General features: G+C 35.6%; 1 pseudogene; it reads left to right on the forward strand.

The window, feature by feature from the left end:
- Positions 1 to 423: 423 nt before the first annotated feature.
- On the forward strand, positions 424 to 1,947 carry LOC133805543 (glycine--tRNA ligase, mitochondrial 1-like; annotated as a pseudogene).
- Positions 1,948 to 9,546: the final 7,599 nt, after the last annotated feature.

A 9,546-nucleotide genomic window follows, 5' to 3' on the forward strand; every position in this document is an offset into this window, starting at 1 on the left:
ATTGGTGTGTTGTCGTCGACGTGTTGGGTTCCTGCTACAGGCGTACGAAGATGGAGAAGTAGGCAGGCGTAGATGCACAACTCCTAGGTTCTCTCGGCTCCGACAACTGTAGTAGAGGGTCTCGGCAGCAGCACTGTTGCAGATGGTCTCGACAACAGGTTTTATTTTATTTTTTTGCTTCATTTATTTGATAGATAATGCTTTTAATTCACCCAATAGTGACGCTGCGATGGGGGCTCGGGCTGTGCGACGAAGGTGGTTCAATGGTAGTCTTTGGCATCAATGGTGTAGGTGATTTCTTCAATTGAGTTTTTGAGGTGAGTAATTTTGTTATGGGTTTTTGTTTCCGCTAGTTGTGATTATGGAATCAGGCTCTTTTATCCTAGTGTGTATGTGTGTGTGTGTGTGTGTTTATATATTTATATGGAGTCTGCTAAGAGGCGGGGATTTGTTTTGCTGCAGCATTTTTTTCTTGAGGAGAACATGTTGGAGGTTGACTGTCCCTGTGTCACCCCAGAGGTTGTTCTCAAAGCATCTGGTCATGTTGATAAATTTACTGACCTTATGGTTAAAGATGAGAAAACTGGGACTTGCTATCGTGTCGATCACTTGCTCAAGGACTTCTGCGGTGAAAAGCTTCAAAAAGACCTTTCCATAACTGCCAAGGAGGCTGCAGAATTGAAGCGCATACTTGCTGTTTTGGATGATCTTTCAGCTGAAGAGCTGGGTGCCAAACTTAAGGAGTATGGCATTACAGCTCCAGACACTAAGAATCCACTTTCTGATCCATATCCATTCAATCTTATGTTCAAAACATCAATAGGCCCATCTGGCTTGAGCCCTGGGTGAGCACGTTACATTTTGGTACTAATTATTCTTAACGATTCTTTTTTATTAAGACTCCTGTTTGGTCAGTAATGATATGTAATTAAATCTCCTCTGCTGTAGGTTCATGCGGCCAGAAACTTCACAGGGCATATTTGTTAACTTCAAAGACTTGTACTATTACAATGGGAACAAGCTTCCTTTTGCTGCTGCTCAAATTGGCCAGGCTTTCAGAAATGAGGTTCTTAATTTTCTTATCTTTGGACTTTAGCACTTATGTTTGCATAGGATGCTCATATTATTTCTAATTGGTAACGGGTCTTTGTAACTAGTATTTTGGTCCTCTCCTTTCTTATAAGAATAGAAAATAGCCCTGTAATGTAGCTGTTGCATTCCTTAGTGCTATGCTTATTTTGTGCCCAAAACTGTGTCCCATTGATCTGTGACAGTGTTGCAAGGTCCATTTTGTTTTCTAAATAAAACCTTAAACAATATCTCATTCCAAGAATACTGTATATATCTGCAGATTTCTCCTCGACAAGGGCTTTTGAGAGTTCGTGGATCCCGAAGACAAATCTCACCCAAACTTTGCAAAAGTTGCAAAATTGGAGTTTCTAATGTTCCCAAGGGAAGAACAAATGTCTGGCGAGTCTGCGAAGAAAATTTGTCTGGGTGATGCAGTTGCCAGGGTTTGTTTACATAACTTTTATTCAATATCTTCTTTTCTCTGCTCCCTTGTCTCTAAGCATGTGATGATGATTATAGTGCTACATGTCACTTAGGGAATTGTTAATAATGAAACTCTCGGCTACTTCATTGGGAGAGTTTATCTTTTCCTCACTCGTCTTGGTATAAATGAAGAACGTTACGGTTCCACCAGCACCTTGCAAATGAAATGGCTCGCTATGCTTGTGACTGTTGGGATGCTGAGATTGAGTGTTCCTACGGTTGGATTGAGTGTGTAGGTATTGCGGACAGGTCTGCATTTGATTTGCGTGCTCATACAGTAAGTATTTTTTTCTTCTTCTCTTTAATGTCATATTTTTTGCTTGATAGGTAAGGATGGTGGCTGATGAGAGCTCAGGAGGATTTGGTTTCACAGGGAAGAATGAGATTATAAATGGGAAGGCAGTTGTAATTGGGTTCTTGCTGTTGTTGTATTTTGAGCTATTGACTAGTAAAGGTATTCTTAAGGGAACAGGCTTCTTGGACTTTATTTATTCTATTTCAAATGCTTTGCAATAGTCTCAGGAATTAATCATATTCCTCTTAAATGAGATGAGGAAGTTTTAAAGGCTTTGTTGAGTTCACTGTGTTTTTATGTTATAATCTTTCTTTATGTTATTGTTTTGTGTAGAAACTAGGATTATCTATATAGTTTCTTCTTCTTCATGTTTTCTACAGTATATATATTTTACCAAACTGTACAATAACACTTATGAAGTAATGAAAATGTGTTTTTATTTTTTTACTTTTGGACATATCACTCTGTTTGTTTGTTTTTCTTTTCTGCTTACATAGCCAGTAAGGTGGATAAGTTAATATTTATCTATTACATATTTGGTTTCGAAAACTAGTGGATACAATAAGTTACTAAAGAGTAACTGAAATAATAAGTTACCTTGCAGAAGAATAAATTCAGATTTTTTAAAAATGTATTCTCTAAATTGGAGCCTCTTTAGAGAAATTTTGTTTGACCAACAGCATGCATTAAACTTTTCCAGCTGTTTTGACTGTTAGTTTCAGTATTTTGATTTTTTTGTACAATTTTTTAGGACTTGGCATTTGGTTTATCACTTTCAGCACTGCTTGGGGATAATATCTACAACTTTGGCGAGCTGCTGGCACATCCTATTGTAAGAATATCTCTGCCCTACTCTGTGTGTGTGTGTATTTTTTCCCTTTTTTCTACTCAACTTGCCTTAGTTGCTCTACTTTTTTTTCCCATTTTACAATTGGAAATATTTCATGTTGAATGTGCTTGTGATGTGTAACAATTTTCCATTTTGGTGATTTAAAGTTCGTTCTTCTCTGGATTCTTGTAGTGCCTTGACATACTTACTTACCCTCTTATATATATCATCCTAGGGTGTATTAGTACAAGGTAAAATCCTTATTAGTATCTTATTGAAAAAAATCCTTTACATCACCGGTAGTGGTTTACAAGGGATGGCATGTAGAGGGATGATATTCTAAATCCATTAGCCATGTATCTTTCTTACTTCTCATTATTTGTTCTTGTTATTTATTGTTTGTTTTTGTGGTCTTATTTTTTTAGTCTTATTCTTGTGGTACATGTAGCTCATCTAAACTTTAGTTAACAAGAAAGAGTAAAAACATGATAAAACTGAAGCAATTGTATTATTAAGACATAAATAATATATACAAGTCATGTTTATCAATAGTTATCTAAATAAGAAACTGTGGAAATATTGAGTTTGAAGACACTTAAAAATCAATCCCAGGAAAAAAAAAACAAGCAATCTCACTTCACTTAGAACCCCCATAAAATACAATGAGAAAACCCTTCCAAAGCCTCTCTATACATTCTTGTAATAATATTGGTGTTTTTATTTTTAAAAACTCATGTTGAAAATATTTGAAAAAAATAAGCAATAGTTGACATTAAATCAGATTTTATTTAATTAAATAAGAAAAGGGAGATAAAAAATACATATGTCTGTATATGTGTATATGCACACATATGCACACATATTCTACTCAGGAAACACTATGTTCTGTCTTGCTAATGACATATATGTCTCAGAATTTTTTTCTGCTCATATTTACAACTTTTGCTTAATATATTCTACATATATTTATATGTGTATATAATCTTTCGGGTTAATAGCTGGAACTAGAAATTAATAAAAACTAGCTTGGTTAAATACTAAAATACTTCAGCAATTAGTTTTAAATTCTAAAACCGAAAGTTTCAACATATTTTCACTCCAAGAATTATGGTAGGAGTTCAATGAAAGGCTTTTGGAGAGGAGACAGAAGAGAATGAAAATTGCTGCATAGGCTTTTAGTGATATTATGTTTCTTTTGCTTTTTTATTTTGCTATAACAGTTATTAAATGATGGATCAATTTATAGTTTTACAGTTAGTTATTTTAAATTTCTACTTATATAAAACATTGGGATTCTTAAAGTCATTATATATATATATATATCAGTATAGCCTTTTGTTAATTCATTTGTTGTTTTATTTTTATTTTTTTGTTCATTTTTTTTAATTCAATTATTAATATATATTGTATATAACACTTTAAATCAGGTAGTTAGTATTCCATTTTTTTTTGTATTTTTTTTCTTTGTTTTATGGAATTATTTCAGGGTAACCAGTTCCCAGATAAGATGTTTAGCTAATTTTCCAGGTGTAAGTGGTGAGAAGAATGATTTAGAGGGTAACCAAGTACCCACGTTGTTTCTTTACTAACATATTGAGGGTAATTGGTTGCTTAAGTGTTTTTTTTATTTTTCCCCATTGGTTTGTTGTTTTTTATTTCAATTATTAATATATATTTTATATAACACTTTAAAGTAGGTAGCTAGTTTTCTATTTGTTTTCGTATTTTTTTCCATTGTTTTATGAAGTTATTTGAGGGTAACTAGTTCCTAGTTGGGTTGTTTAACTAATTTTCCTAGGGTTATTAGGGGCAAGAATGATTTTGATGGTAATCAAGTACTCAGGCTGTTTCTTTGCTAATATACCGAGGGTAACTGGTTACTTGAGTATTTTTTAGATTTTTCCACTAAGTTTTTTATCATAGTAATGCAACTTGTTTATTAAGTTAATATTAAAGTAACTTTAATATTATATATATAGGAGTTTGTGATAGAAGAAAATAAAGGTTTTAATTTTTTTTTTGGCTTTTAGATTGTTATAGTGGGTAATTTATCTTGTATTGTTATATCAGGGTAACCAGTTACCTATATCGTTGTTTTGTTGTTATTATTGGGTAACTGGTTACGTTCATGTTTGTTTCCTTTTGGTGTATTTATACTGATGGCGGCATTGATAAATAAGAAGTAAACAAATACAAGAAATTAGTTTGAAAGGATTTTATAAGTTTGCATAATCAATCAATGTGTTTAAATTTGAAACAATTTTATTAAAATACTAAATAATACTTGATGAATATGAAAGCGACTCTTTCAATGAATAAAGCTATTAAAGGGTTGTTTTGCTGTAAAATATGAATCTATGTCTTTGGATTTTTCTCTTTGTTTGGCTTCTCAAATGGTGGATTCCTGCAAGTCTTCCTGCTATGTCTTGGTTGCCCACATTTCCCGCAGGTGATTATTGTTAAGAAAAATAGTATTTGCCTCAATGGATAAGGTAAGAATATACAACTCTATGCAATATATTACAAATAAATAATGATTGATTAAAAAGAGTGTTAAAACTCTATAACTGAAAATGCAAATAAGAGGAGAAGGAGATGCAAGATGATAGAAATAGAAAGTACAACTCTATTACAAAAGATACAAATAAACTAGAAGTGTTTGAATAAAGGAAATAAAAGGATTACAACTCTTAAACAAAAGTACAAGTAAATAGAACAAGAAGAAAAACAATAGAAGAAAAGAAGAACAAGAACAAAAACAATAAACTCTCACTCACACAACCAAAGTGAAGAGTTTTGGGGATCACCAACTTGAACAAGGTTTGAAACCTTTGTCCAAAAGTTTATTTCCCCCTAACTCAAGCACTAAGGGATCACTCACAAATTTTGGAAATGCTTTCTTGAATTATCAAGCTTCAAGGTATTTCTAGCCAAGTGTTATAATAGAAGTGAGCTATAGGCTCCTATTTATAGAGTTTAGAGACACCATTTGAATTTCAAATTCCACCAACCCCCATGGCTGTTACCAATGATTAATTGGATTATTATAGAATTAAAAATGATATTTGGGGAGTTATTTGGGTTTTTCGAACCGTTCAAAACATTTGGAAAAAACTGAAAATTTGGCCTGAAATGCACCTGTGGCCGCGGCCACTGCTCTCTGTCCCCCAGGCCACGGCCACTGACCAATTTCAGCACTTGAAAATGTGCTGTTTTTCCAAACGGTTTCAAACCCTCCCAAATGATTTTGTAACCCCCAAAACACATTATTAGGGTTAAAATCATATCTCTAACAGTCATTTCACATATGCCTTTTATGAAATTTATCTCAATATTGTGTAACAACAAATTTACACAATAAATGGTCAAATTTGGAAGTTACAAATTTGTAGCTGAAATTATAACACCAAATATGTTACATATTTTGATATTTCTCATATATCTAAATATTGTAACTCTCTATTATATGTTACAATATGTGACAATCTTTGTCACATTTATTTCATCTAAAATATTATATTATAATATAATATAATATTACATTATATTATAAAATAATATAACATTCACCCACTAGATTAAATAGTTATCTTATTGTAACACTTATTTAATCAATCATTATATTTTAAAATATAACATATTCCTCACTTGATTAAATAAGAACTCTCTCTTATAGGAGTCATTGCATTAGTGCTAAATTAAAGTGTTTTTCAACTTGAACTTTACTATAGTGTAATTATCACAAAATTTGGTTGCACTAGGCATTGAACCATCTTTTCATGTTAACAAATCGGTGATAACACACACACCTTTGCGATGTTCTGCAACGCCCTACTACCTTAGAGCCGTTACTAAATGAGTTTGAAATGTGTAATTAACTCGTTAAACGAGGTTTTTAGAACAAAAATGTGATTAAACAAAAGTCAAGGCTGTAATCTTGGAAAATACTCTATTTCATTGAAAATTTCAAGTGTCTTACATTTGGGATCCCAAAATATGGTTTATAAAATATTAACAACCCAAAATGGATTTTCAGATAATCAAGCATCAAAATCACAGTTTAGTACAGCCATTTCTCAAAATGCCCCCAACCAAAACAGTCGGGCAGGCCAAACATGTACGCGCCACCTCATGCTCTCCGTACTCATGGCTGGTTGACTTTTTCCTTGCCTTTACCTGCAACGTAGAGCACCCGTGAGCCGAAGCCCAGCAAGAAAACTCACACAGCACATAACATATGCATAATATATAATCATTATATCAGATAATCCACAAATAAACAGATAGTCCGCCAGACTAAATATATACGGCCATGCCGTCCCAGAGGTGTTACCAAAGTCTGGGATCTCGGTCCTCATCGTAAGGATATCCCATGTATCCATTGGGGTCTCACCCTAATATCACGCACTCCACGTGCCAAATGTTACTCACGGCCCCACTGCCGTTCTCGGCCCTTTGCCGTTCCCGGCTCCTTGCCGTTCTCGTCTACTATGCCGTTCATTCAACCACAATCACATATAGCATAATTTAAACAATATTCAAACATATAACAGTTCAATCAAGGGCTACGACCTAACATGTAATTCAATCTAGGGTCGAGCCCTGCAACAACACTATGGGCCCATGCCCTGCTCTACGGGTACTACAATTTTCTTACCTGTATCCCGAGCTTCTCAATGCACAAAAGTCACGAGCACGGTCCTCTAACCCGAGCCTCTCCGGAAACCTAGTCACAACACATATAAAACACTCTTTAATACTAATCAATCCAAAACCGCTTCCCGGGACCAATCCCGTACTCTCGGGACCTCCAATTTCCCAAAACTATGTAACGGAAACATCCCCCGAGCCCCCGGGGCAAAAGCCCTAAAATGCAAAATTTCCCTGCCCATAAAATAGCCTAGCGCGCGCGGCACTACCCTTTGAGGGCCGCGGCGCCCTTACGTGAACCCAGAATTTTGGGTTTTCCCTTGCATTTTCCCCGAGCCAAAACACCTTCAATCCAACCCAAACACATACCTAAACCCCAAAATCAATTTAAAACCTCAAATGAACCATCTAACAACCTATAAACACCAACAACAAGCTCAAACACACAATCACACCCATAATCCACACTTTGGTTTCAAATTTCAGAAACTTAAACCAGTAGGCCAAAAACTTAAACCAAAGCTTGAAAAACTTAAACCATGCCTCAATATTCTTAAACCACACCAGAAATGAAAATTCAAAGATGCTTAGAAACCTTACCTCAACCAAGAATTCGACTTTGAACTCTCTCCAATTCCAGCTTCAAGTCATTCCCTCTTGATTACCAAGTTGAATTCCCATGCAAACCAGCCACAACTATCTTTCAATTTTCATACTCACTTTCTAGAAATCAAGCTTAAAACTTAAACAAAACAGAGACAAATCCTTACCTCTGAACAATCTTGGTTTATTATCAACTTAATTGCCTTAAACCACCTTGATTCTCCTCCTAGGTCTCCCAATTCAGCTCTCTTCTTCTTTTCCTTTCCTTCTAGTTCCTCTTCCAATTTAAGCAAGGACAAAATATGACTAAGTGTTAGAACGTGAATCATCTTTTCCCTCAGCTGAAGGTATCTATATCTCTGCCAAAAGACTATTTCACCCCTCAATGCAATTCCTTTCCTAACTAAACCTCAAGGGCATTCTTGACATTTCACCTTCCTTACAAATCTACCATTTTCCTCTTCTTAAGTAACTATCTTAATGGTTACCAATGGCCACTCAAGTTACTAAATTACCATTAACCATTAATTCTCAAACTCAATTTGTAAAATTCCCAAAATACCCCTAGGCTCCTCCCGAGCTGGGTATTTAATCCCGTTGTGACTTTTAAACTAATTAGCTCCCTGGGACCGTCTCGGCACGTGCATCACAATAATATCATCTCTCACACGTGATATTAATCATATAATACAATTATCACATTTATGCCATCAACGAGCTAAAATTACCAATTTACCCCTAACAAACAAACGGGGCCCACATGCATATTTATTCCACCTAAACATGCATTCTAATCACATATTCATTAAAACTCATATATTAACAAGTTAACTAACTTATTGCCCTCCAGGCATGCTAATCAAGGTCCTAAACCATATTAGCAAATTGGGGGTGTTACAATTATCTCCTCCTTATAGAAATTCCGTCCTCGAAATTACCTGAATAACTCGGGATACCACTCCCGCATATCAGATTCAAGTTCCCTCGTCGCCTCTTCAACCTTGTTGTTTCTCCACAACACTTTAACCAAGGCGATGGTCTTGCTTCGCAAGACTTTATCCTTTTTCTCAAGGATCTGAATAGGCTTCTCCTCGTATGATAAATGATGATCCAGCTCCAAATTCCCATAGCTCAACACATGATCAGTATCTGACACGTATTTCCGGAGCATGGATACGTGAAACACGTCATGAACCTCTGATAGAGCTGGAGGCATCGCTAACCTGTAAGCTACCACACCAACTCGTTCTAGAACCTCTCAGGGGCCAACAAACCTGGGGCTCAGCTTGCCCCGAGCACCGAATCGTTTCACTCCTCTCAGGGGCAAAACCTTAAGGAACACATGATCACTGACCTGAAATTCCACGCTCTTGTGTCTCAGGTCTGAATAACTCCTCTGGCGACTCTGGGAGGCGAGCATATGAGCTCTAATCTTTTCAATTGCCTCATTGGTCCTTTGAACCATCTCTGGACCTAGATATCTTCTCTCACCTGTCTCATCCCAGTGTATTGGTGATCTGCACCTTCTCCCATACAGTATCTCATACGGAGCCACTCCGATAGTCGCCTGATAACTATTGTTGTACGAGAACTCAATCAAAGGAAGATACTTACT

Source organism: Humulus lupulus, chromosome X (genome assembly GCF_963169125.1).
Source record: "Humulus lupulus chromosome X, drHumLupu1.1, whole genome shotgun sequence".
NCBI lineage: Eukaryota > Viridiplantae > Streptophyta > Magnoliopsida > Rosales > Cannabaceae > Humulus > Humulus lupulus.